General features: G+C 39.3%; 1 protein-coding gene across 6 annotated transcripts in view; it reads left to right on the top strand.

The window, feature by feature from the left end:
- The window catches only part of whrna (whirlin a), a 196,697-nt gene that overhangs the window by 87,951 nt on the left and 81,542 nt on the right, over positions 1–27,204 (top strand). The gene's annotated exons all lie outside the window — the stretch shown is intronic.

Genomic DNA, 27,204 nt, shown 5'->3' with positions numbered 1-27,204 from the left:
AGGCTTTTGAGTGTCCTTGCAAAGAAAGGTGGCTATATTGGTCGCTGATTTGTTTTTGTTTTGTTTTTGAATGTCAGAAATGTATATTTGTGAATGTGGAGATGTTATATTGGTTTCACAGGTAAAAATAAATAATTGAAATGGGTATATATTTGTTTTTTGTTAAGTTGCCTAATAATTATGCACAGTAATAGTCACCTGCACACACAGATATCCCCCTAAAATAGCTAAAACTAAAAACAAACTAAAAACTACTTCCAAAAACATTCAGCTTTGATATTAATGAGTTTTTTGGGTTCATTGAGAACATGGTTGTTGTTCAATAATGAAATTATTCCTCAAAAATACAACTTGCCTAATAATTCTGCACTCCCTGTAATGTACTTGCATGTTACAACCAACACTTCACTATAAAAAAGCTTTGTGGTCAAGTGAAGCCAGTATAGATGTGCTTTAGCCTCCTGACTACCAGGGAAAAAAATGTTGTCCAATAAAAAATTTTTTTAAATCCCTTAATGTTTGTAAGGTAATTAGAAGACTGAAATAATTTTTTGGGGAAAAAAAGTTTACATTTTTTAGATATCACATGTCCACTGCAGAGGACATTGGAAGGCCGAACGTGTAAAAATGAACTTTGATGGCAAACATTTTCTTCAACTCTTCACCAAGGAGAAGTTTGAACTCAAGGAATTGTAGTGGTTTCTTCCCCCAAAACTACAAATCACTGCTATACTGAAGCCACGAGTTGGTGATTGCCAGATCAAAAAGTAGAAAACTGCACATACTGTCAATTTCTGAGTGTGAGAGACCATCCTGTAGAATCTCAACATTCAATATGGTCCACGTCACCTATATTGGTAGTGTACTCAGCAATTGCTAGTGGACTTGGCACATGGACAAACCTTTTGTTTTTATTAGACCATCTTGTGCGTCTGTCCTGAGGTTGATTGCCATAGGCAGAGGATGCCATGACAACTGTCCAACCACTTAATGACAGCAAGTTCAGGTCTGAGTACCATCCCTGATGCTCCTCCTTCTTTCTTCTTCAAGGGCTTATTCCCTATGATCTTCTTCATCAGACAACTGAAGATCTGAGTTTCCCTCATCAAACTGCAATAAATTTCTTTCTGCTTCTAAAAAGGACTCCTTTTCTGGTCATTTAAAAAAACAGAACAAAATGGAAGAAATGACTACAAATGTCCACTATGGAGGACATTTTTAAACACTTCAATACTATACTAAAATGAAGTTAGAATTAAGCATACTATGTTTTAATGTGTTATTAAGAGACTTGTTTAAAATATGCTAACAACATTTATAGCTAAAAATTGCTCAATAAGAAGTTTTATGCACTTTTCTTCTTCCCATAAAATGTGCTCGCAGCGATGGCTGCCATGTTCCTTAATGAAAAAACTAAAGTTCCCAAAGCTCCACCCCTTCACATTTGGTATCATTGGAAAGCCCTAAATGTCCTCTGTAGATACCAAAAGGAGGCAATTCTGTAGTATGCAGTGCATGGGAGATATTCAGGTTTCGAAAGGTGCTCTACAGAGGACAAATTTGCATTGCTGGTAGTCAGGAGGTTAGGTTTCAAGTCTTATTTTGTACATTATAGTCTCCCTTATAGTGAAAAAAAATATGATGCATCATGGTTTTCTCAGCACGGTGGTTAGCACTGTTGCCTCACAGCAAGAAGGTCCTGAGTGCAGGGTCTTTCTGTGTGGAGTTCTCCCCGTGTTTGCGTGGGTTCTCCCTGGGTACTCCGGCTTCCTCCCACAGTCCAAAGCATGCACTTTGTGGGGATAGGTTAATTGACCATTGACTGCATTCACCATAGGTGTGAATGCGGGGTAAATGGACTTTTACCGTACATGGACTTTTCCAATGGACTCAGTTGGAAACTCTAAATTGCCCATAGGTGTGAATGCGGGAGTGAATGTGAATGCGAATAGTTGTCTGTCCCTGTGTGTTAGCCCTGCGACAGACTGGCGACCTGTCCAGGGTGTGCCCCGCCTCTCGCCCTATGACAGCTGGGATAGGCTCCAGCACCCCCTGCGACCCTGAAAAGGATAAGCGGAAGCAAATGGATGGATGGTTTTCTTTATGGACTGGAGCAAACTAGTGACTGAGTCTTTCATGCAAGTGTTCTGTGGATTCTCATTGGGATCTGCCTCTCTCTACAAACTTGTCACATTAAGCATTAAAAAAAAAAAAAAAAAAGAAAGAACAAGTTTAGATCAACAGTTTAATGAACAACCTCCTGAAAAACTACCAAACACTTAAACGTTCTTGAAACACTATCCTGTTGGTCACTAGTTAACAATAACTACTTGGTCATGATCAGAGTGAGTGTAACTCAGCACCAGCATGAAGTGATAGCTAATTTAGCAGAAAATCATTTGTGCCACATGCTAGTCCTACAACGAGGTCAGATCAGAGGGTCAGACATAAAACAGGTGGTGGGTATTTAATGGTGTACATTAAAACTGCCAAGCAGCCATGTGGGGCCATGGTGCATCAGCACAGCGATCTTTCTAACCAATGGGCCAGCACATATTCTTAGAAGAATCGGATTTGCCTTTCACATCTGCTGTTTCTGTCGTCTCAAACAGGAAATCTCTGACCAGTTGTGACATTTCCTTTGAGAGATGTTTCAGTGAATCTGCAAACAACAGATGGAGTTTTCCAATTCACCACTTTTCTTCTATACATATTTACTGCTACCAGTAAACCAGTTGACCATTCCTTAAAAAGACCGATATCTCTATTTTTCTTCACCATGGGGGGCAGCGCATACTGAGCTGTGTTGAAACAAGATGTGCTGTTTTCAGTTTTCAAAGGAAATCTAGGCTTTAATAACCTGGAAATTACTTCCGAAGAACAGAAATTGTTCAATCAAAGCAATCGAGAAGAAGGTAAAGGGTAAATGGACTGGTCCTTAAATTGGGCTTTTCTACTCTACCTGAGCACTCAAAGCACTTTATTTACCATGCCTTCACCCGTTAACACACATTCATAAAAATACTTTTTCCACGCATAAGTGCTTTCTAACTAACATTCACACTCAAGTAAACACATCTGAGAGCAACTCAGGGTTCAGTAACTTGCCCAAGGATACTGCAGACTGGAAAAGCCAGGGATCGAACCACCAGCCTTCCAAACAATACATGACCACCTCCATTTCCTGAGTTACAGCCACCCATTAAGTTAAAGGAACATGTAGAAAAACACTTCTTTATCTTCTCATTTTTCACTTTGTACAAACTTGATTCTTTTCCTCTCCTGCTCCTCTACGCCTCAGTCCTTCCTACCAGAGATGCAAGCAGATGAGGCGAGGAGGAGACATGAATAGAGTCGAGATAACGGTCAATTAACAAACTCAGGCATTCTTAATTAGGATCCATAATTTTAAAACGATGTCTCTTAAATACGATGTGTGTATTGAGTCAATCTGTTCTTTGTTTTTTTCATAGCCTATTACTATGTTTTATGATCTCAGATAAAAATTCTTCTCATGTGCCACAATGTACTGATATCATATATATCTCTGTTTATCATGCACCCATTAGCTGTGAAAGGGATAAAGTATCAAGCAGATGAACTTAATGCAAAGAAATACTTTGTAGATGATAGGCTTGTATATTCCAGCTGTGTGCCGTGCCTCTTTTATGCCTCAAGGGTGAAAACACAAAGGATGCACCTGTGCTTCCCCGATTATAGCTTCTCCAGCAAGCCCCCATTCAAGATGCGCTAAGAGTAATTTCTGGGTCACAGGCAGGAGTATGAGGACAGATGAGATGGGGAGGCACAAATTAGAGAAATGAGAAAAGCCCAGAGGAAACAAGAGAAACAAACAGAAGTAAAACTACAAATATGACAGACTAAATGGTGCGGCAATTTTATTTATTTATTTATTTTTACACTATTAAACAAAAACTGGGCTTAGACTGACCATTTTATTCTCAGGTAGTACAGCATTGATCCTTTGAGTGCATAGCTTTGGTTGGATTGCTGACAGATTTGTGTATTCTTTGTGGCATGGCAACAGAGGGCTGGACATCTCCTCCCCTGAGCCCTTCATCTCATGCCCGTCAACCAGCCAATTGGCCAGACTCCTATTAAAAGGCCCACACGGGTATACACACTCAGCATAGCATATCTTGATTGCTGTTAGCAACCACAAAAAAAAAAACCTTTTATCAAAAAGAAAATAAGAATGAAATTTTTTTTCACCCCTTTTTCTGTTTCTTTTTATTTTTCATGTGTGTTTTCTACTTGGAGCCACTTCTTATCTGTAAAACCATCAAACTGTTTTTTCCTCTTGCCCCAATTTCCCCCATTTTCTTTGTTTTGGTGCCTAGTGCTTAGCATGTGGAGTGGAAGCTTCTCATTAAGAAACACCTGAATAAAAACAAAGCAGTGGCACTTCTATTACAAGCGCATTTACACTTGAATCCAGGGCTCAGATGTATAAATAAATAACTAAATAAGTAACAGCTCTAAAAAAAAAAAAAAAAAGCTTGTTTTTCTCCCTGGTACAATATGTTTCCATGAGGCCTTTGCTGATTTAGGGTGATGCTCCACCTCTCACCTGGCTTTGCCTCCAGGGCCAAATGCCAAACACTGTCTCAAGAGGTTGAGGAAGAGGTCAAGAAGAGAGGAAGAGGAAAAAACACAGTCACAAATAATCTTTCACATGTGGATCACTCACACTAGAGAAAAAATAGGACAGAAACCTTCTTGTGACTAGGAAAAATCTGTGATGGCCAGTTATTGTATTCAATTTTTTTATATTTGGCAAATGATTGCAAATAGTTGCCCTCGGCCTTTCTGTCTTTAAACATTTTCAGTCCGACTCAGACAGACTGCAGTCACTCTAAGATTTGATAAGGTTTGCAAATAATGACTCTTTGAACACCCAAGTTTGGGAGTGTGATAACTCAAGAACAAGGCGACGTAGGAGTTTCAAATTGATACCATAGGTGTATCACCTCACTGAGTGATCCCAGATCTATCCCAGTCTTCAGAGCAACGAAAGGCAACAAAAACTTATTGCACATAGTTGCAAGAATTTTGGTCAAACCAAAATAGTTTCCTTAAGTGTGAAATCTGGTGAGGCCCAAAAATGCAGAAAATTAATCTCTGTTATGGTATTTAGTCATTAAAATGAGCCACAGATTTACCTGCAGCATACACGGCCTCATGTCTGTGAAATTCTAATTACTAACCTTTCCCACTGACACCAGTAGCATAGCAGTCACTGTCAGCTGTCCAAAGCAAAAGCTGTTAAAACATGTTTTCCGTATTAAAACAATGTCTGTCAGGATATCATGAAAAGAAAAAAGAAAAAAATTGAATTAATATTCAGTGGATGCTAATTTAAGTGTCCAAAACCAACACAAAAACAGCTTGCTACTGTTGCTTTATTGAAAATTTGTAATTAAAGCCTGCCCTTGTTAAACTGTCAAAATTAAGACCACAGTGCACTATCATAAAGGACAGCAATGTAAACAGCTATGCAAATGTATATACTTTCACAAAGAATACATAGGAGCAAAACTTTTAGAAAAGAATTAAAACATTAAAGTGACCTTATTGTTGATGTATTTATGCGTCGTCGTCAGTGTTTCCATATTTGTGTCAGCAAATGTCAGCGCTGATGATGAGCTCCCCGCTGTCTTCAGAGACCAGGGGTTCATCACTCAGCAGGAAGTCTGCACTGCTCTCAGACTTCTGGCCTAAAAAGATCTCAAGATTGTGCAGAGCAGTGTGATTTTTATAATGTGCACTCATTCTGAAGTGTACGGCTTGTGGGCTGTGTGGAGCCCTCGAGCTCTGTCTAACAAATTTAACGTAATGCTGTAGCACTAAAGCTGGGTTGAGTTTGTCTTGGGGCATGAATAAAAAAAAATATGTACTCTACCCACACTTGAATGCTGTTCACAGGCTATTTCCCAGTCGTATAAGAATTTTAAACTAGGTTTCGTACCTTGTGATTTAAAAAAAAAAAGGCTGAATTTGGCAAATTACACCTGTACTGAGACTTTATGGTTCAGCACAGCACTTTCTGAATAAAGTACTGTATAGTCCTCCACGTCAGGCTGACAGATGGCTGGGCACATTCAAAATAAATAGATACCCACAAGGATGGTTTCAGCTTCAAAGTGTGTATTTGCCTTTTTTTAAATATTGTTTTGGTAGTCTCTGCTGTGTGTTACATTTTTGCTAATCAAACCCAATGACACAAAAACATTACCTGTGGCTTGTGAGAAATTATGACAGGCAATTTGTTTACTTTCTTGCATTTTAGTATACATATATTTGGAAAAAAGTAATTTCATTAAATATTCAGAAATTCAGTGAGATCCAAATTAGACTTGTGCTTGATTTTCCACATACTAAACATTAGCATAGTTATAGATCATTGTGTGATGTCACATCCTGACCTTTCCAACTGCTTGACGAGGCTGTCAGATTCTGCAAACACCTTTATTATAGATTTGTATGTGCATGAGGATGTAGGCAGCTATCTTAGACCTTAGCGTCCATATTGGCCTCTCATATGCAACATTATGCGCCTGTTTGTAAAACAAGTGACAGGCATTATTTGGCATTTGTATTAGACTCACTTAGCTTCAGTTATGTATTAATAAGGTCTTTGGTGAAATTTGATGCAGTGATAATAGCGGAGTGTATTGGTGTCCCACTGGGTAGTATTTCTACCCTGATTTGTCTGTGTTATCTTGTCTGGATGAGTGACTGAGGTTAATACCTTGGTCTCTTTATGGCTCATCCTGGAACTCAGCCAAACACTTTTTGTTTTCATTTGTGGAGATAAAGGTCTTGGAGGGAAAAAGAATATATAAGAACTTTTCTGCTGATTCAGAATTCCGTTCGTGCTATGATCAGGCCTAAGGACACCCTGGTGCAACATGAATACATGAGACTGCTTTTTTCCCCATTTAAGGTAACCCATAGAATACAACCTACACTTACTTGATCAGAGAAAAAGAAGTGATTAACGTAATTACTGATCCAGGCATGTTTTCACATCCTACACACAGATTAGTCGTGGTCAGATAAGGAAGCCTTGTGTCTGCTGGCTGAAACAAATCATTTCTCTCACAACCACAGTCACAATCACTTACTTAGCCAATCACCCAGGCTTACCTGCCTCCCATCACGCAGGGAACACAGGACGTTCGCTAAGGAGAAGGAGAGAGAAAGCCACAAACGCATGCGCAGGAGATCAGAGGAGACACTAATAGGCTGAGGTTCAAACAACTCCAGGCTTGTAACACTTGGAAGGACTCTCTGAACAAATGTGATTATTGTTCAATCTAAACCACTTTAGTTATTTTTCAAATTAGGATTTTCCTTGTTACAGAAGAGCCAAGAATGTTTGAGCTTTTAATGTAATAAATCAGACTGCGCATTCTCACTGGTGTTGCAAACACCCTCGGGGCTCAGACTCGGGTAAACTAAAGATGTCTCTGAGCGCTGTCTTGTCAGTGCTCAGGAGGAGAGAGGATGCTCCCTCATAACTGCCCACAACGCTTCAGCTCCTTACCCTGCAGCCGAATGCTTCACTCTGCGTGTCTATAAGCTTATTCTCATCTGGCTACTGTGATGGATGGCTTGTATTATTCCCAGGCTTCTATAATCATCACACCGCTGAGATGTCACTGCCTTTGCCTGCAGAGAAAATGAAAGTGCGGCTGAGTAAATGTTACATCATTTTGCTCTCTTGTCACTTTGCATTGTGAGTCTTATAAAAACCTTTGCTGTTAGTATGTAGCATTAATGTTAGTCCACATACATACATGCCAAGCCACTAAAATTGCACCTCTGCCTACCCACTGCACTCTAAGAGAGAAGAAAGGTCAGCCTTGCCCAGTGCCCTTTTGGTTGACATCTGCCTGGTTCAGTTTTAATTTAATTAAGGCCAAGCGAAAGGTCATGCCTACTGTGATGGCAACACATGAAGTTAACCAGAGTGGCATCTGGGCACACTTCAGACTTTGTAAGATGGATTTGACCTCCTCTTTTTCCTGCTGTTGTTGGTTCATCAGGCATTTAAGAAACTTTTATTTAAGAAGATCAACTAGGTGACACATGGATGGATTAAAGTTTACACAGAGGTGGTTTTCCATCCATTCCTGTTGAAAAAGCACTAAACAAGATTATTTTTGGTGTTGGATTTCCAGAGTTAACTTCCTCTAGGTGTTGAAGCCTCACTGGTTCAGGTCTAGTGAATCCTTTGGGAGCACAGTGACTTGAATATTGAGTGCTATTTGTTTTGCATTTGCTGAAGTCCTGAAGGGCTGTTCAGCTACTTGTTTATAGTGTGGAAGCTCAGGATGAACGATGAAATACAGAAAGCATGGCGAGCAACAGTTTCAAAGATCAGCAAACTTTAAGCATGTAGACTTTATAGCCACAACATGCAAAAATCCCACAGCAATAATTGGTATATCTACTCAAAGCTGCTCCTGCTGCTGATGAAGTGTTTGAGATTTCAACAGACTTAAAGAAGATGTCAGACACTGAAAAAAACATCTTTAAACACATATAACGTTGCCCAGACTTGAAACAGAGCTGTTCGCTTGTGTTATCCTCTCTCTGGATATATTTTTAAGCAACTGTGATTATCAAGAAGAAAATTCAGTACAGGCTCATAGAAAAGGTAAAACAGAATATGAAATAGCAACTTGCTTGGTGAGCTCGCTGCTCTGTTATGATGGGTTTGAAATTGACCAGGATCCTTTTGTTGCTTTGTTACATTTTCTCTTGCCCATCATTTCTTCCTCTTTTCACTGTGAGCAGTCTAATACAGCAGAAATGCCATAAAAGTAATCTTTAAAAGAGCATTTCTCCATAAATGGTATTGAATGTCTGGGATGTGACCCTTCCCTACGACATTTTTTTGAAGATTTGGTGACTGAGGCATCCGCATACTCTTCTCAGCGTGGAAATATGTCTGAGTTCTGGTCAAAGGTAGCCAGCAAACCAATCTAAAAATTACAGGGAGAGAATAAGAAGTAAAATATTGCTGAACAGCTAGGAAAGAGTAGGTTTATACATACTGTATCTATATATACTGATATTTTTCCTACCTTCCTGTGAGTGAATTCATAGTAGATCTCAGTTTGTTTATCAAATGGGTTGCACTGTACCACTTATTTTGAGTATGTGTTGAATAGTAAAGCCACTGTGGAAGTGACCTGATTAGTTATTTACATTAACACAGGTGTACCTAATATAGTGGACAGGTGATTGTGTTTTCAGATAAGGAGGGACACTGGAAGTTATATTCTTAAATATTCAAACGTAGCGTCCACAAAATATGTCACTTGCGTTTTCACTAGATTGTTGGACATTTCTATTTAACAGTTGTTTACAATCATTATATCGCATATCAAGGTTTATTAGTCAGCACATTTACTCAGTGGTATTTTTATTGATGGATTTCATTGTGATGCAAAAACACTTTGTGTATCCAAGAAGGCAACATGCAGACATGCATTGTAAATACTTGTATGCTGTATTTACTTTATTCATGTTTAGAAAGTGCCCCGCCATTGTATCGTACAGATCGTACAAACACAGTAACTCGGCAGTAAAAGGATGATTGGGTATTGTGGTCATCCCACCGGGCGTGCAGGCAGGCGTACACTGAAGTTTGTGAATGTAATAACTCGAGAATAAGGCGACGTAAAAGCTTCAAAATGATCCCATAGGATCTACTAAAAATTTGGGGCGAATCTCAGTGAAATCAACCACAAGGTCAGAGTGAGTCCTCTTAAAATCTTGTAAATGCGAAAACCTGAGAGCGAGGTGATACTAGGAGTGTGAGGGGTACCATTGGCAGTTGCCAGTATTTTCTTTTTTGTAATGCAGTTAACGCAGTCATGTCAGAGTATTTAGCAAAGTACACTGAGTTGATGATATCATATATGTCACCACTTACAAGCTTGCATTGCATAATCTATACCCAACAGTAAACTGGCAGCTCGGTAACAATTGTGTGATGCTAATTGAGTCCCTGGTAGAGAGAATAACAAGCACTGCAGTTACCTTGTGCTCATTGTTTGTGTACCCCATGGTTTCAAGGACAGACGGTGCTAACTGGCTGACATCAGCTAAAAATAATTTAAAACAGCTCAACTAGCATTCGCTTTTGTTGTCCTTGTATTTACACCGACCTTTGTAGAATAAACAGTTAGTCAACTAATATTCAAAGCATAAAAACATGTTGATCCTCTCACTGCTTATATAAAACATTAAGGCCCTGTGATCCAATAGAAAATCCAGGCTGCAGGTACAGTAGAAACAGTTTTACAATGTGCCTGCTCCGTGGAGTGGAAACAGTGCTCCATATTGCACTATTTCTGACTTCCCAGCTGGAAAGCAGTTTAAAGGCAAAGCAGGCCATTTATTTCTACTTATTATAGCTATAACTGTGTCGGTCCACACCACTGGAAAACCCCTGCTGGGCTTGAAGGAAGGAGAAGCCTTCCTTGTTTCTCACTTTAGCAAACATGAGATTCAAATATGGCATGCACCAACAGACTCCACAGACAACAGGAAAGTGTTCCTGCTATCCAAAGGATCATTGATCAAAGTGTGGCTTGTTGACAGGCACCTGAGCTTCCTCACTTTCCCGGCTCACCGGGGACCATTGAGAAGTGAATAACAACTGTTGCTCTTCACATGAAAACAATACCCGTTTCACCACCAGCTGTTTAAACTCTCTGATTTTGTACTTTTGCAGTTAGCACAATTTATATATAAATTGTGTATATTCAGTATTTTTAACAAAGCAAGTTATTTTCTGCCATTAAGTTGACTGTATGTTTGTTTTCTAGTTTTAAAATGCATTAACTTAACAAAAGTAAAACAGAAGAAAAAATTTTAAAAATTAAGAAGGAGAAAAAATAAAGTTTATAAAGAAGACCAAAACGCAGACAAAATATCCAAGATGGATCCATGACTCTGCTCGTTTGAGAACATCTCAGTATTCACCCCAGATGAGCTAGAGGGGTGGGCGGAGGAGATGGAGGTCTGGGCATCTCTGTTTAGCCTGCTGGGCCCATGATCCATCTGGATGGATGGATGGCACTAACTGCAAATTTACTCTGTTATTAGTCAATATTGTTGGAGTAAAAACCAAACAAGCAGATTAGTCACGCAAATGCACTCTCTCGAGTATTTTAGTAAATCCATGGTTGTTTACTAATAACAGCCAAAGGTAGAGGAGGGGCAAGACAACCGGTAGCTCAACTCAAAGTCCTGTGATTTTGTTGCATTTCTCCAAGAGCTGCCCTTTTATATGTAAAAGTGAAGTTGACTCATTCAGTCCTTGCTACCTGCAAACAGCATCAATAAGGTTGTCCTGTGTGTCCAGTGGTCTTGGCAAACTCAACCGTTTATGGTAAAATTATAGAATCAAGCAAATCTTTTTTTCAGAATTTTATATATTTAAGTGGCACAGATGTTATTCACCTCTATTTGTGTCCATTACAAGTTTTATGGCGTTGGATTTTGCAGAAAAAACACACTATTTTGTTTTGAAAGGTCTCCACATTGCATCAGGTATGTAAAGCGATTAAGTACTGGACTGTATTTACTGTATGATCCATTCCTGCTGTCATGAACATTATCTTTTTAAAAAATATATAAAGAAGGTATGATGATTCCATTGTATTCCACTATTCCTATTCCCAAAAAAGGGAGAACACCATAATTATTCAATATAGTGAGCAATGTTTTTTTGTCTCAGATATAGGCAATTCCAAAACAACAAATGTAGCTTCTAACTTAATTGTACTTTTCCCCAAAAAAAGTCAAAAAGCAAGCAAATGACAATTCTCCAACCTAAAGTCCTATTAGAAAAAAAGAGGATAATGTATTGAGCAAAACACCTTCTCACTTATCCTAATAATAAAGTGCCAAATATTTGCAGTATGTACGACTGTATTTTAACAGCACACTACTTACACAGAGCTCTTGAGTCAATAAATAAACTGTCCGCTGGCCCATTTTTAGCTGTAGAAGAGGCAGCGAGAGGGGTGAGATGTCAGCTGAAGTTTAAGAGGCTGCTGTCCATCCAATGTTCAACTCCAGAGACAGCAGTCTCATTGAATTGGCCAGTCACCAGACTCTACCTTTCTCAGCAGCAAACCCACACACACTCTATTGGGAGTGGCCAAAAATGTAAACAAATCTCACATGTGATCAAGGATCTTAAGAGCAGACATCAGCTTTTGTGTCAAACTGATCCAGCTTTCCTGTCAAGGGGGAGTAGGAGGGAGTCTCCAGCTGCGACCTAGAGACAAAACAGTTATTTTCAGTGGAAAACCTGCAGTCTTCAAGGCTGAAGGACATGTATCGTGCTAGGATTGTTGTATTTTTGACATTCACCCATTAGTGGGCTGTGGATTTGTCCCCCAGGCTCAGACTGTGAAAGCAGAGTACTGTTACATACTGAAATATCAGAGGGAGATTTACTGCAAATGGCCTCAGATACATGCGTGCCATTGTACTCCCTCAAAGGGCACATAGAAAAAACTTTGGAATTTTTTATTGTACATACACGATCATCATGCACTGCCCACCCTGCTAGCTCAATTTGGCATCCTGCGACTGTATGTTCATCACCTAAATGAATTTTAAGTTAAATGGCTGACCTTTTGCTATAGTAGAGGAGATCCAGCACGTTATGTCCATGCGCTATTCCAAAGGGTCAGAATGGGACTTTGGACTGCTTCCAGTTCTACATCTGCAACAGAGGTGCATAAGAGGATAACCGATTCGTTGCAGTGTAGGAACCGCAGTTTTCCCAGACCAGAGGAGTCAAAGGGATGATTGTTGTGTAGCAACTAGTGAAAATCTTAATAATCATGATAGAAAAACAGATCATAAACACTAGCACTGAGAACTGAGGATTACATTTTTGTTTAATCACAGTCTTTCTGCTAAATGTTCCTTCCCTTCATATATTTTTACTGTACCCACACCTGCTCTGATTGGTATGACACTCAGATGTTCTCTCACATTAGGAGCTAGGCTAAGGCAGGAATACAGCCCATCTGTTTCTCTGTGATGTGGCTCCTGCAGAGCGTTCTCGCTACATTATCAATTGCCCCACTGAGCCAAATACTGGTAATTGTATCATATCTACTGGCTCAGACTACAAAGTCACAGCAACTGCTCTGTGATACAATTTCAACAGAGGACAAATGGGAAAAGGCTCTGTGGGTTTTGGAAAGGTGCTGTTCATAAATGCAAGCTGCACATTTCCTGTGAAAGTGACTGTCAATAACTGTACTCTCATGGTTATCAGGCTGCCAGCCAGTAACACAGATGGAACAAATGCATGCTCTGTTGCATTTCTCTCCTCTTTCACTCAATTTGGTCTTTTTGGAAAGAGCAAGGGTAAAATGTTTTTTCCATCCTTAGCTTGGAGTAAACATTGATTTAAAACATTTACGTGAGCACGCAGGTTTACACTACAGACAATTCGGTTAAAGGGGCTTTTATCACATTTTCCAAACATTTACTTGCAAATGCGCATCCCTTTTTATCTTAAAAAAAGAATGCTTTAGATAGAATCTACACATTTATGAGACAAGTCTACACTCTGTGTGTGTGAGAGGCATAAAAAAAGTGCCTGTGCCTCAAGGCGCAAGTGCTTGGTGATAAAGAAACGCCTTTCTCAGTAGACCATATCAAAACAAATGTTTCACAAAAAGAGAAATCTTAACCTTATAGTCACATCAAGTACAACAGTCTGTTTCGTTACTGAAGCACAAACATGGGAACTGCGTTTTGTTTTTGTTTCTCCAGTTCAGTGCTGACTGCACATGTTATAAATATGTGACAAGACATAAAAACAGATAAAGCATGAAAGCAACAACACATGACATGTTGCACATATTTCATTATTTATTTAATATGATTTATGCCAAAGTGCAGAAAGAGTGTGTGAGAAAATACACCCCATGATTCAGTAACTTGTAAAACCACCTTTAGCAGGAATTTTGGCCCACTTGTTTGACAACTTGCACTTCAGTTCTTTGAGGTTTGTGATCATTAATTTATCTACCACAGCTTTTCAATCAAAGTGAGGTCTGGACTAGGGCTGCCACGATTAGTGAACCACTCACAATTACGTCAACTATCAAAATCGTCGACAACTAATTTAATAGTCGACGTGGCGTTTGAACTTTTGTGAGATCCTGAAAGACGCAGGAATAAGTAGTAGTGTTTAAGATTGTAATAACGGACTGAAACAAAAAATGGCAGTAATGCATCTACGAGGATGCCAGCTGCCGTTAAACGCTGAAGAAGAAGAAGCAGTCTCCGGAATCGTAGCTGTGTCCAAATTCAGGAGCCGCATCCTTCGGAGGTGGCCTTTGTAGGCCGATTACGTCACAGCGACTCGACGAAGGCTGTCCAAATTTGAAGACTCCTCCAAATGTGGCGAACAAATGCTTCCTCCTTTTCCCCAGATTTGAAAGATGGGTCAGGTGTATCCTTCATGGCCCAACCTATCCCAGAATTCAGTGCATGGCCCAGCCAATTCCAGTTTCCAACAATGGCGGCAGCTACTTTTAATATTACTCTTTCTGGGTCACAAAATTTTAAAAAAAAAGATATTTTCAGGCGAGAATGTAGCTGTATAAACTTCAAATATCTGCTAGATTTATCAAGACATCACATATTTGCAAAAATGCTCGGACGTTTTCGGAGATGTGTCATGAACTGGCTGTGTGGAGGCAGATGAGGACCCAAACGCAAAACTCACAGAGACAGGAACTGAACTCAAAATCACTGCTTTATTGCCGGCTTCACAAGGAAACACAACTAAACTGGGAATGTTAACAGAAGACAGAGGGGACACAGGGGGACACAGGGGGACACAGGGGGACACACAGGTTCGGGGAGGAGACATTGACGACGCGACACTGAACTGAGGGAGACATGCACATAAATACACAGAGGGTTAACGAGGGAAGTGAGAGCACACGGGGAACACAGCTGACACAGATAATCATAACGAGACAGGGCAGGAGTGAACACAACATGACGCATACTGACGAGAGACTGTCAAAGTAAAACAGGAAGTACACAGAGGTTCAGACAGGAGGAGAGAGAGCACAGACATAACGGGCTGGGGAAAACATTCTCTCACGATTTTCTTTTCCAGTATAAATATTTATTGCACTTATTAACTGCACATCAACTTCCTAACAGTTGAGACTGAACATAAAAACAATAAACATAAAAACAACAAATGTCTCACGTTTTGTTGTTGCCACAAAATGTTGTACTGCTTGAAATTCGGTCTCCACCGTTGCTCGACACTGCGTGTATAGAGCAGGTAGTGCAACAATAGAAAAATAGTTGCGGGACGGCACTGTGTAGCGTTTGTCTAGGGTGTTGATCATTTTCCTAAATCCCTCGTTTTGCACAGTGTTGATGGGAGCCATATCTTTGGTCAGGTGATAAGATATAGCCTCCGTAATTTCTTTGTGCCTGCGGGAGTTCGACGTGTATAGGGAAGCGCTGTATAAGGTTCCCGTTATTAATGTTTGGGTGGTTGACCGGGACGGATTTTCTCCTGTCACTTTCTCGTCATCCCTGACGTGCTCTTCGTTGTTTTTCCCTGCTAATTTTAGCATCACACGGCACAGTGGTATAAGGCTCCGCCCTTGTCATTTGTTGAGCAGGAAGAGTGAGCGCTTGTTTTCATGCAGATTACGTCCCGGATCAAAATGCAGTACAGTCGTCGTCGTCTTTTTTTTTTTTTTTTTTTTTTTTTTTTTTTAATCGTTGTCATTTGGAAATGAGATCGCGCATAAGTATGAATCGAGATCGCGATTTTCTAACGATTAATCGTGCAGCCCTAGTTATATAAGAGCAGATGCATGCTGGTGCAATAAGCTGTACGTTTTACATCCTTGTATGATCTGATTAGTCGACTAATCGGAAAAAAATAATTGGTGACTAGTCGACTCAAAATAGTCATTTGAGGCAGCCCTAGTTTGGACCTTGGACCGCTGCAGCATGCCTCACATTTGACTCTAGAACATTTTGGTATACTGAAGAGTTCATGATCGACTCAAAATCAAGACTGTGAAATAAGGCCTGATCGTCACTCTACCACCCTCATGCTTGAGAGTTTTGTTTTTGTGCTGATATGCTTTGTTTGGTTTTGGCTAAACATAGACAAACATCTGCACTTTGGTCTTGTCTGTCCAAACAGCATTGTTCTAGGAGTTTGTGCTTTGTTTAGATGCATCTTTGCAGACCTAAGCTGTGCTGCTATGTTCTATTTAGAGAGAAGAGGTGTTTCCCTGGCAACCCTTCCAAAAGAGCCATACTCGTTCAGTCTGTTTCTAGTCGTACTGTCAGCATTTAACAGTGAGATGTAGCTCTTTGGTTTTTTGCACTCTCTCTGACCATTGCACAGCCTGACCTCTGGGTGATTTTGGTGGGCAGATTGACAACTGTCATAAAATGCCGTCCACTCGTGAATAATCTTTCCTTCTATAAAATGATGGACTTCAGAAATTGCCGTGTAACCCATCCAGGATTGGTGGGCAGCAGTATTTGCTTTCATCAATCTAGATAATTACTGGTGTTTTTCCTTCTCGACATTGTGTTAACACACACCCGAGTGCTTTGGGCCAAAAAAAATGCCAAAACATGTGCTTTTATAGATTTTGTCACATTTTTTGATTTGTTGATTTGCTACTTCTGCTCTTAATTCCTCTGGAATTGTGTGCTTAGTTTGTGACACACTGCTTCTGCATTTCATTTTTATTTATTTATTTATTAGTCTTAAATAGATGATAACATGCAACCCTTGATAAGTTGCAGAAGACCTGAATGTTTAAGTCAGTGTTGATCCACTTTCTATTATGACTTATTCCTATAGAAGGCAGACTGTAAATTGGCAAGTGCAGCAACAAAAGGCTTACACTCTTCTTTTGGTGCATTTATTTAGATGCCAAGGACACTGTGTATCGATTAATAGAACAATACCTGCAGATTTATGGATGTTTTTTAAAGAAAGCTAACTTAAAAGAGCTCTTTTAAATGACATATAATACAGTGACTAACCCCAAACTGCAGAGAGCTTCTGCTAAAGTAACTAAACAGAAAGGTAAAAATAAGTATATGATTTTAAAATTACTAATGTGTTTATTGGGGAAAAACAGGCAACTGCTTAAAATAAGCTGACAGAAAGCTGCTTACATATCTCACATTTAATTTTTTCCAAGCATATTGAACAGAAACATAATTTTTGTTTCATCCAGAATTAGGTATTACATTGGTGTTGTGTCCTTGTTTTTCTGTTCTTATGTGTGCAGCTGCTTTTCCACAGAATAAGATAATTATCTGTGGAGAAATATTTTCCTTTGGCTGTTTTTAGTCTTTATAATCCCCTTCTGTTTCTGTTTTTAAAAATGTACATATTTATAGTTTCAGTAACCAGAGATAGGAAAATGGCCAACAGGGCCCTATTTCAGGAAGCCGGTTTAGAAAACTCAGAGTGAAAAACGATACTCAGGGTTGAGTAACCCCGAACTGTCCAACTCGGAATATTCGGTTTCAGAAAGGCTGATAACAATTAGTTCAGTCAACGCGGAGTTGCTTCAACCCAAAGTTAAGCGCGCGCACGAGGATACATAAAGCCCTGATTAGTGGAGCACAGATTAAGCGAGTCACCATGGAGACGGAGGGAAAGAAGGCGCGGTCAATGTATTTTACAGCGCTTGAGGCCGAAATTCTGATGGCAGCATATGCCGATAACATGCAAATTCCGCGGAAAAAAGTAACACAGCCTCGGCTGCAAAAGAAAGGGAGCATGCATGGCAAAACATAGCCGACAGAGTCAATGCGTGAGTGTTAATTTAAACATTGATCTAGGGATTTCCACCCATGTAACACGTTATTTATTATATTTTATTTTATTTTTTATTTTATACATTTTATTTTGTGATGTGATTTGAGCGCAGGTGCAACCCAACAGGCCCCAAACGTTCCTGGCAGCAAGTAAAAATGAAATATAAAAATATAGTCCAAACAGGTAAGGTGTAATTGTATTATGAGCCATAGTGCTTGGTCTGTTTGTCCGATGTAAATCAATTGCAGTTAGAGGCTACATTAATTTCCCCTCTGTAAGCACTTATTGAAATTATCTGAGCACATTACAAGTACATATTTGCTTACTCTGTATGCTCAAATGTGACCCGTTATAGCCAACAGAAAAAAAGCGGAGGCCCGAAAAACAGGTGGGGGTCCTCCACCACCACCACTCACAGAGGCTGAGCAGTTGGCTTCCACATTTGTGACAATGTTGGCAGCATCACATATGATCTTCACAGTGCAGAGAACACAAAGTAGCATCCATTACTATAATGAAATAATTTGTTAGTTTGAAATGCTACAGGGAGCTATGTACCTGTACATTAATGCTGTGGAAAGACTTCCTGTTCACATGGTCTCCTTCATTTACTGAAGGAGCAATGATTGGAACGTGAGTGCCATCTATATAGCCAATCATCTATGAAGCGCCTTGAGGCGACTTATGTTGTGATTTGGCGCTATATAAATAAAATTGAATTGAATTGAATTGAATCACACCTGGGAACCCTGAAAATAAATGTAAAATTTAAGTAGTAGTTCAAGTATCACCACATCATGAATTAAGTTTTGTTCATCCTGATACCTGCGATTTTGTGGAATCCCTCTTTGATGAATCTTGTGGGTCTATGACCGGGGAACACCACAAACGAGTACAGGAGACGTTTCAGTGCAACTGTAACATTCCTGACTGCCCGACAGACGGTAGCCTTGGAAACGTGCTCAGCGTCACCAATATTATACAGAAAGCTCCCGTTTGCAAAAAACCGAAGTGCAATACAAATAATATGTACAGAACTGAGAGGATGTCCGCGATGTGTCACATGAGCAATATTAGGCCTGAGGATGTTATTCAAATAAATTATGGATTGTGCTGAAAAACGGTAACGTTCACACAGAAAATCATCAGGAAATGATAAAATGTCCAAACGCGCTCTAATCACTCTCTCCCGGTGGAGAGCTCTGCTGAGAATTTGGGCTTCAACATCTACTGGCTCTTCAAGGAAGGAGCACGCCATGTCTGACACTTCCTACAGTCAGGTTTCCGACAAAGAGGCGGGGAAAGTCAGGGTTAGTTGAAGTAAACCTGCTAGGGGGCAGGTTAGCTTCACGGAGTGTGTCGTCATAGTGACTCACTCAGAATTAATCTAAACTCGCTTTGTGAAACCGAAAACCCAGAGTTTTCGTTAACTCAGGGTATACTTACTCAGAGTCTGCACTAAACCGGCTTCCTGAAATAGGGCCCAGAAGTGTCGCTGCCACAGCAAAAACGTTCCTAGAAATGAATGCCATATAATGTTTGAAACAGGATTACAAGTTAAAGTCGTGATCTGCGTAGTTGTCTGTGAGCTCTAAACTCTAAAACCTCTTATTAAAAACTTGGTTTAGGGACTCGTAAGGTTTTAGTTTTGCTAAGAAAGAATATAGTTAAAAACATTTGTCGATGATCATGACTTTTCTTGTAAATGTCTAGCTGGGACTTCTTTACTTCCTGGTTAATTTTGGTATCAAACTTCTGTAGGTAGCCCTGTGTCATATGCACAGTCCTTTGTGGTGAGTTTTCTGCTTTCATACCTGAATCGAGTGACACCTCATATAGTGTTGAGTACAGCCTGGAAGTGTAAACAATGCACATTAAAGGAGGCCTGTTTCACTAATTTCCAGCTTATTTCTTAAATGTTGAAAACCACATTTCAAAATATCGCCTTTTAATCTTATACTGGGTCTGTATGCTGTATGCTCACAGCTAGAGCTGTGCATCTGAGATGAGTATATTAAGAATATCCAGTTTCATTTGCATCATACAGAGCTAAGAGAGAAAAAAGTCCAGTCTGCAGCCAAGCATTTAAAGCAGTCTGAAATCTGAATCCATGTGCTGATCTCATTTTTAAAAACCTTTGCCCATGTTCAATAATAATAATAATGGATTGGATTTATATAGCGCTTTTCAAGGCACCCAAAGCGCTTTACAATACCACTATTCATTCACTCTCACATTCATACACTGGTGGAGGCAGCTACAGTTGTAGCCACAGCTGCCCTGGGGCAGACTGACAGAAGCGAGGCTGCCATATCGCGCCATCGGCCCCTCTGGCCAACACCAGTAGGCAAGTAGGGTAAAGTGTCTTGCCCAGGGACACAACGACCAGGACAGAGAGCCCAGGGATCGAACCAGCGACCTTCTGGTTACAGATGCGATTCCCAACCCCCTGAGCCACGGTCGCCCGTGGCTCAGGGGGTCAATGCAAGTCTCCACCTCTATAATCATACTAACACAACATAAAATAGGTAAAAGCGCAACTACCCCTCTCTAAGATGGTGCACCTGTGCAAAACCATTCTTTTCTTTTTAAAGATATTAGTCTTGCCACACATTTTGATGTTCAGTCTTGATAAAAGTCTACTGGTACTATGATTCAAATTAAATCACAGATAGTTTTGTTTTGGGGTTTTTTTTTAGTAAAAGAAGCTTTCTGTATGTGGAATCACTGGTTAATTGGGTAGGTGAGCCATAAAAATAATTTTTCAAGTATTTTGATTGTCATAAATTTAAAGAGGAAACACTTTGACTTCATCAATGATTAGAGTCATAGAGCATAAAAAATGGATGGCTTGCACTTGACAGAAGTGGACTGCACTTGAGGCTTGGCGCCAGGATAGAGTGGATGAGGGGGCAGTTAAAAATGGTGAGAGGGTGAATCTTTTTGTACAGTAAAACAACACATCATGCTATTCCTGTTTCTGCTTTTTCCCTTGTATGTAAAAATATAGTGGCATTTTAACTATATGTGAGCAATTCCTGCACTTTTGCACTTACAGTTGTGGGTAGAAGTTAACATACCCGAAGCATAAACGTCATGGTAATTTAGGGTATTTAATGAATTCTTTGAAGTTTTGTTTTCCAATGGGAATGACTGTACAGCATATTTCTTTAATTACTTTAAAAAACAAAAACTGGGTGTATAAGACCCCTGCATCACTCTGGTAACCTGTCCAGGGGTGTAACCTGTCTCTCTCCCTGGGAGCTGGGATAGGCTCCAGCTCCCTCGCAACCCTGACAAGAATAAGCGGAAGAGGATGGATGGATTGACAAGAGCCGTTTCTAAACAACTGCAGATTCCAAGATCATCAGTTCAAACAATTGTTTGAAAGTGCATGGTGTTTGAAATTATCACCATTTTACCAAGGTATTAAAGAACTCCCAAACAGTCACCTTCTGATGAGAGGAATTGGATTAGGATGTTTTTCAGAACAACCCAGTAACCACGAATGCTCAAGCCTGCCATGAACAGGAAGTTTTAAATCACCATGGCCTGAGACTTTGCTGACCAAGGAAGAAGCTTGGCTGGAAGTTGTAGGTGCCTGCATGAACAAGCTGAATTCTTCCTGGCGAAAGGTTTTATGGCGAGTTGAGACAAAGATTTAGCCATTTGACCACAGTGACGAGACGTTTGGTGGACTAAAAGTTAGGCTTTCAAACCTAAGAACATTGTACCATTTTTCAAGCATGGCGGTGGTTGTGTCGTGCTCTGGTGCTGTTTTGCTGCCAGTGGTACTGGTACATTGCACAACACGGGTGGACTAATGAAGGAGGAAAACTACATCATTAATCTTTAACTTCACCTCAAATCAACCGGTAGACAGTTGAAACTTGGACACAGTTGGGTGTTCCAACAGGACATTGATCCCAAGCAAACAGGCTAATATTAAGCTTCTGGAATGGCCTTACCAAACTCCCAACATCAAATCTATTGAAATCTATTGTGGATTATCCTTAAAAGTCAAGTCTATGACAGGAAACCAGCTAATTTAAGATCTCCAGCATTTCAGCCAAGAATAGTGAAAGAAGAGAAATATGCTTCTTGTCAATGGTAACTAAAAGTCTCTGATGGAGGTGCAGCTTGCTAAGGGACATATAACCAAATACTAATGGGGGTGTATGCATATATTTGAACATGCATATATACTGTGTGTGGATTAGAGAAAATCCAGCATAAATTCAAATGTGTGCATTCAGTTCTTGTTTTTTTAAGTTGTTAAAGACGTATGCTGTAAATCATTACACACTGGAAAAAGAGCAGTTAAAATAAATCTATAAAAGCCCCAAATTACCATGACATTCATGCCCATGATATGTGTATGTAAACCTATAACCAGAACTGTATTTCAGTGTGTAGGTGACAGTGACATGTTAACAGTGACCGTGAGTTTAATATTAACCATGCTCATTGCCTAATTTGTAATGTTTATACCTTAAAAAACAAGGCAAGTTAAGTGTGGTGGGAATACCAAATTTTAATAACGTTGTCATCTTTACTGTCTTGTCACTAGAGAAAAACACCTATAATCAGTGTTTTTTCTTGAATATAGGTATTAAAGTGCCAGTAGTAGTATTTGTTGAAGTATTTAAGTCTAGACCAACTTGGTAAGTCTATGAAATGATATTGCACCCCATTGCGCCATGCCACCAGTTTGGTTATAATTACATCAGTACATCTGTGTTATGCAGTCTGGATACTGGATAAATCCATTTTTCTGTGTAATACAATGCAATAACAAACAGAATCACTTTGTATTTACATATAAAAAATCGGACCAGTGTTTGCGATGTTATTCTAACATCTGTAAGTTTGGATGACGTCTGGTTTTGGTTTGAACACCCAAAAGAAGCTCCATAGATTCCAGTTCACGTAATGGATTTGTTTTGGGAACGATCCATGTCCGCCTATCAACAGGAGTTCTTTGTTGAAATGTGATGGTACACAACAGAAAGTGCTCCTGCTGGTCTGATAACAAATGATCCGACTTTGTACACCGATCTGAACTTTTGGCCACACGTTTATATGTCACTGTGGTGCGGACGGATTATGTGATGGGAGTCTGGAGGAGTGGGTTATTAGTATGCTCACACATGATCAGCCTATCAGGTGCATCTCGCTGTGCTGCACTTCACTGCTGTCAAAGTTGCATCATTAAGATGTTTTTCATGCTCTGCTTATCAGCTTGTTTTGAAAAAGAAGCAGTCTTCAAAAGAGTATATAAATATATAGATGGGTGAAGAAGAAATTCTTCTGTGTGGTTAGGGGAACTTCTCTTTTTAATTTTTTATGTTCCAAAACTCATGAGTCCACAGAATATTTTTTTATCTTGGGGATAATCAAGATGGGTTTTCTTTTTTGTTTTGTTTTTTCTTTTTTTTTCTGTTTTTTTTTTGTGTGGGGTTTTTGCCTTGGAACTCATCCATGGATGCTATTTTTTCCCAGTTCCCTCCATCTTATTGAATCATGAACACTGACCTTAATTGAGGCAATTGAGACCTGCCAGGCTTTAGATGTTATTCTTACCTCCTTTGACCTCTAGGATAAATCTTCTAGAAAGGGTCACCACTGTTCTAACGGTGACCCACTGGAGTCCCAAAGGGTTTGCAACATTTTCCAGACTAATATATGTCAGTTCCTTTGTTTTTCAACTGTTTCTTTAGATCATCACGTGGTGTGTTGCTTTTTGAGATGAGAAATTGAGTCCATTCATATATGTTATCAGGGGGTGATACTTTCTTTTTCACATAGGCCCAAGTTGAATAGTTTCCCCTTAATTAGTAAATTAAATCATCACTTAAAAGGTGCATTTTGAATTTACTCAGGTCAAATATGCAAGAAAAAGAAATCAGGAAGGGGGCAAATACTTTTTCACAGCACTCCACAAAGTGGGATAAACTAAGTCCAACTCTTTAACCGCAAACACAATAGAAATGCATGTCTGGAAGAAAATTGCTTCTTAATTTCTTAAACAGACGTTGTAAATGTCAGAGGCAGGCTGAGTTTATAACAGCAGGCGTTGAAACTGTTAGTCTGGCTGTCAATCCTCAGCCACGTAGCAGACATCAGAGCCTTCTGTGAGCGCCTAAATCCTCTTAACACAGCAGTACTTTCCAAAATGACCATCAGCACACGCCAGGATTTAGCAAGTTAGATGATGCTAATTATTTACTAATGAAATGTGTTTCGCATGCAATATGATTTCCCAGTTGTTGTCTTTTTAATGAGAAACCTGGTTATTTATATTTCTGTGTAGATGGCATTTAACACGGGTTTCTAATCATATGTGCAATTGTGTCTACAGTTAAAATTACTTATACAAACCAAGAATATTCAGAAACCTGGATCAGGTGTTCAGATGTCACATTATTGATTCAAACCTGGATTAAATTTTAATCCAGGTTTAAACATGTTAGATGCATAACACAAATAGGATACTCCAAAACTCCCACCATGTCATAGAATAGTGCATAATTACCTATTTTAAACTTTTATTTGGAGTGGAAAAAAAAATGATTTTCCTTATTTTATAAAGAAAAAGATTTTTAACATCTGTAACTATTTTCTACATGACATTTTTAGACCAAATGTAGCTTTCCTTTGAAGGTCAGTCCTGTCCAGTGTCTTAAGTTTGAAATATAAAATTTCATCCTACAAAATAAGGTTACTCATTAATCTATTTTTAGTCCAAGAGTTAACCTTTGAGAAGTTTCCAAAAGCCCCAGAGAGAAGATTTGATTAATTAGTTTTTACATCTAAGATCTTCTTGAACAAAACAAGGGATGCACTTGGATAAAATTTACCTGCTTTCTGGAACATGTTTTTCAGTTTGAATAATGTGTAGCCTGAACATCATGTCTGAAAATCGGCACACTTTTTTATTTGAGCTGGTTGGTCAGCCTCTCCTCCCAGAGTCCTTTTTTTAACAAGTTGTGGTACATGCCATTTCACCAATTGATACAGCCAACTTAAGTTATGTCAGAGGTTACTTCTATAGCACATTTTCAACAATCTAACTTGACCAACGTGTTGTACAAGTTAAACAAAACAAACACTATATATAACTTTAGCCTGCATACAGTTAATGCTGCCTCTGAGAGCCACTTTGCAACCCACCTCCACTGCAGCTTCTTTTTACGCTGTGTTTTCCATAAGCAGCATCACGTCTGTTGCCATTGATCCTTCTTTTCCTGCATGATGAAGTATAGAGAGATTGTAGAACAAATCTCTGCTGCAAAATATAATTTACTGCAGATGAAAACAACTACAGTTGTTTGATTTAAGCAGTCCTGACCTAAGTATAATCAATATATGCCCTGCTGAAAACTATTCTGCTCATTCAGCAACATGCCATGAGACTCCAGATAATTATAAGGGTAATTACTAAGGAACGCCTCAATACATAAGAGAAGAAAGGGGTGGGGGTGGGGGGGCTATATCACAGTTTGATAGTTCATTTGAATTCTAGGGTCAGCTTCTTCAGGTGTTTGGATGGATGTTATGATTATGGATTAGTTCCTCACAGTGGCAGTAATATTCTGAAGTCATGTTTTAACTAAACAGCCTTGTTAAGGGGGTTCTTTGGCTCCACAGTTGAATTTCATTTAGCTTTATAAAACGCGAAGGTGCAAGTTAAGAAATGTGCAGAGTTACAGATGGTGGATAAGCACTCCTGATGTTGGTTAGCCGCACATGTGCCTGGATGTAGAGGACAGAGCATAAAGAGATAAAATGAAGGGAAAGAAAAAAGGTGAGTGTAAAGAACGAATATATGGTAGATACACAAGGTGAGGATTAGGAAAAGACAAAGGAGAAAAGAAGAAATAGAAGAGGAGAAAATTAAACATAAAAAAAGGAAGGCAAGCAGACAGTGTGGGCTAGGGGAAAGTACAATGAAAGTCAGACTGCTAAAGTAATAAAACAATCAGGAAATTAGTTGTTAAAAGCAGCCCATATAATCATGAGCAATACAAAGAAAGTTAGGGAAGCCAAACGGCCTAATTAAAGTTTAATCATTTCCAATAAAGGTCTCAAACAGAGATAAATGTGATGTCTTTGGCGTATTCTTTCTGTCCGCTTGCGTGTTGGAAGAAGCTACAAATCATCTATAAACTTGAATCTATTTGAAGTCAGTATCTGGACGCTCTGACATTCTTCTAACCTCCAAGGGACTGAAGGAAATAGAAGGAAATCCAGGAGACCTGAAGAGATTGGAAACAGGCAGCCCACACTGTTTCTACCACTTCTCATATGATTGAGCAGCCCTGAATGCAGCTGTGATTGCGATACATCTCTGAGCCAGCATGGCCTGTAAGATGTGATGTGATATGACTACAGTTTTACTGCTGTGTCATTGATTGTGTTACATGATTCTGGGACACCTTAAAATAAAATAAAATAAAATACATTTTAAAAAAAAGTCATAATCGCTAATATTGGATTCGAAGCTTTAAAAGTGTTCTAGGGTAAACTGCTTTTAGACAAGAAGGTGGCATTTTATGTTAAAAGCTAACCCCTGCAGGCTTGGTTAGCACGTTACATCTGTAGTCACAGATATATACAAATTGTGGATAAGTAACATACAAATACAAAACTATAATCTTACTCATCAAAACTGGAGGACAGACTTGCAGATGGTTCTTTTTCGTATAATTAACTGCACAGAAAGCAAAAATAGTTGTAGTAGAAATGCTTCAAAAGGCTCCAGCAACAGAAACAACATTGAGAGGTCTGGTTTTAATTATTACATTTTTACATGTAGACTTCTAGTGGCATAGATCATGTTAAAATATAGTAATTTATAGTTTTATTAACTAATATTTACTAGACCTTCACTAAAACTCCAAGAGTGACAGTCGTCTTTGTCAACAGGAGCAGCTTTCAGTGATGGTTATCAGTGTTTTGCCAGTATTTTGAGTATTTTCTAACTGAAAAAGAAATTTTAGACACAGTGTGACTTTGAGCTATAGTTGCAAGAATCTTTAAATATGATTCAACAGCCGTTTAGAGAGAGAATGACCTGATATCTTAGAGTGAGCGACAGAAAAGGAAGTATTTAAGTGAAGGAAGTGCCAAAGGACCTGAGAAAGCTGCTTCCCTGTTCTCAATGTAGCTTTAGGGATCAGTGGTTTGTGGCTGCCACTTTATCCCTGTATCTCCCCTTTCTGTCCACCACCATTCAGAGCTGAGCTGTCTGACCTGGACTGTTCATCACAGAGCTCTGATAATGT

The sequence above is a fragment of the Simochromis diagramma genome, unplaced genomic scaffold (assembly GCF_900408965.1).
Source record: "Simochromis diagramma unplaced genomic scaffold, fSimDia1.1 OVJJ01000596.1, whole genome shotgun sequence".
Lineage (NCBI taxonomy): Eukaryota > Metazoa > Chordata > Actinopteri > Cichliformes > Cichlidae > Simochromis > Simochromis diagramma.
Note: the sequence above shows the minus strand (reverse complement) of the source record. Positions and strands in the feature narration are given on the sequence as shown.